Genomic DNA, 2,644 nt, shown 5'->3' with positions numbered 1-2,644 from the left:
CAGCCCTGCCCCACCTCCAGCACGTCGGACGCCCCAGGAGGCACCATGACTCCCCCCAGGGGTGACGGGACGGTGCGTGTGGGCCTCTCCGCGCCGCAGAGGTGACGGCTGCGGGTCCTGCCCAGCAAGCAGGCGGCATGAGGGACACAGCAGCAGCGTGTGTGCTGCTGGGTGCTGGCACAGCACCCAGCACAGCACCCTGCCCGATGTTTGCACCCTCAGCAGCAGCCCCGCCTGATGTCCCCCCAGTGGGAATCACCCCCTCCCCGCAGCACCACCGTCCATCCATAGGCACCTTTGGGCGGCTGGGGGCCATGTCCCTAGGCAGGATCCTCCTGGTCCTTCCCGGTTCAGCTGCAATCAGTTTGGCATCAGCCCAAGTAGGAGGTTTTGGCCAGTGCTTGTGCTTTTGAGGATTGATGGTGCATCGCTAAGCTTCCCTGCGCGCTGTAGCAGGCAAGACATGGGAGCATATGGCTCAGAGACGGCGACATATGTTTTAAGCACTACAAGATGGCATATTGCAATTGTAGCAGTGTTCTTCATTTTTATTTTTAGCTCAGTTATACAAATAAGATGTTTTTCTCGCTGTTCAGTGTTATCAACATTTGAAACTATTTTTGTACATTATTATCCTCTCTGATTTCTAATCCTATGCAGCTTTGCAAGGTCTAATAGGGAACGTATAGAAACCATGCAAGCTAAACCTTTAATAAAGAGCAATTTGCAAGTACAATTCTCTCATTATTTTTTTTTATCGATACTTCTGCATATTCAGTGAAATCTAAAGATTAGAGGTTTATGAATAATTCAGTGTTTAGGCTGATGTCTGATTCATGTACTTCAAATCTGGGAGCTGGTTTTGGAGGGAAGAGAGGGAAAGATTTGGTGTTTATTTGCTTTCTGCGAGGCTGTGCTCCACAGGAGCCGTGCGATGCTCGGTGCTGCAGCTTTTCCAGCTGCACTGGACCAGCCCTGGCGATGTCCTGGCCCTCAGCCCACAGGCTGTCACCCCACACGATGCCCAGCCCTACGGCTGCTGGTGGTGGTGGTAGAAGCAGGAGAGAGTTTGGGACCCTCCCTGCCAGCCCAGGGATGTGCTGGAGGCATCATGGAGCTGCTGGAGAGGTGCTGGCTGGATCCAGGAGGAGGAGATGGCTGGAAGACAGGCACTCATCCTTGCTGTGGTGCCAGACATGCAGGGCCTAGGCACTGAGAGCCTCTCCCAGCTCCTTGCTCCAGACCTGGATCCTGCTGGCACCTGTCCCCTGCCCGGATCCGGCCCACGGGCTCAGCAGGTGGGCACAGACCTTGAGGAAGGTCTTTCTGGGCAGTGCTTTGCGCGTACATTGGTGTGGTAACGTGTCTGCTGAGCTGGGCCATGAACCAGCCCTGCCATCGCATAATCCCAGCCCTCCCTTAGGCTTGTGGCTCCCGGCGGCTTTGGCAGACAATGCGTACGAAAGCCCCGTGACTTATTGAAAGAGGAAGGGACTGACGTAGTACCCATTGGAGGAACACAGCGGTCCCTAAGGTGGGGATATTGACACTGCTCCTGCACCGCAGAGAGGTTGGCGAACGACTTGGGCTCGCCCCGTGAGCACAGGCAGAACAAAAGTAGCACAAATATCCCATCCTGCTGGAACAGCGGCAGAAGTGTCCGTAGGATCACAGGAGGACTTGTTCTTGATACGTCCATGAGGCAGAAGCGCCCTAGGCAGCTTGGGGACCCTGGGTGGCTGAGGGCTCAGCTCACACCTGGCCCACGGGACATTGCTGTCCTTGGTGTGGGGTGGTCGCTGGGCCAGCAGCCAGCTCAGAGGGGACACAGAGGGGACATGGTGAGCAGGGGCAAGTGGGTGTGCTGCTGAGAAGGAGAGTAGCTCCTCCTTGTCTTCGCTGGCCAATGAAGCAGCTCTCCATTTTCCTCCTCTCGTTTTTGGGATTGTTCCCTCCCCATTATCAGGCTGCCCTGACAGTGCAGCCCCCCACATCCTAATGAGGTTGTCCTGAGTGAAGGGAGCCAGCATGTCACACGAGTGCCATGGGAACAGGCCCCATGTCGGCCCCACACTGTGGCCTGGCTCCCCTTTCACCCCACAGAGAGTGCCATCAGCAAGCTGCAGTCCCAGCACCCTGCCCCTGTGTGTGCAGGGTGATCACCTCTTTCTCCCCATCTCCCACTCCTCTCCAAACCCTCTGCTCGGATGTGCTCCTCCCTCTCCCCCAGCAAAGCTTCGGCAAAGGACCCACGGCTTCCCAGCCCCCTGCTCCCACTGCGGGGGCAATCAGGCCAATTAGCAGCTGCTGACCAGCCCCTGCAGGCATCAGATAAATTGGCTGGAAGTGAGCTGAGCTGGTGAGCAGGGGTGGTGGTGCTGTGAGTGGAGCTGCCTGGCCCTTCAGCCTGGTGTGCTTGAGTCACTGGGTGTGTGCTGCCATGGAGCCTCAGCTGGGTAAGGGGTTTGCTGGGAGCTGCAGGGTCCCAGCAGAGCTGGGGCTTTGCTTGGGTTCTGGTGGCTGTGGCCCTTGCGAGGCTGCGGGGCTGAGCGGTGCCATGGCTGCTTGGCTCCTGGGGGTGTTGGAGTGCCTTGGGGCTGGGCCCAGGTCCTAATCAGTGCCTCTCCCAGCAGCCAAAGCGGCC

Source organism: Eurypyga helias, unplaced genomic scaffold (assembly GCF_000690775.1).
Source record: "Eurypyga helias isolate BGI_N326 unplaced genomic scaffold, ASM69077v1 scaffold18744, whole genome shotgun sequence".
NCBI lineage: Eukaryota > Metazoa > Chordata > Aves > Eurypygiformes > Eurypygidae > Eurypyga > Eurypyga helias.
This window is presented reverse-complemented; position numbering follows the sequence as displayed.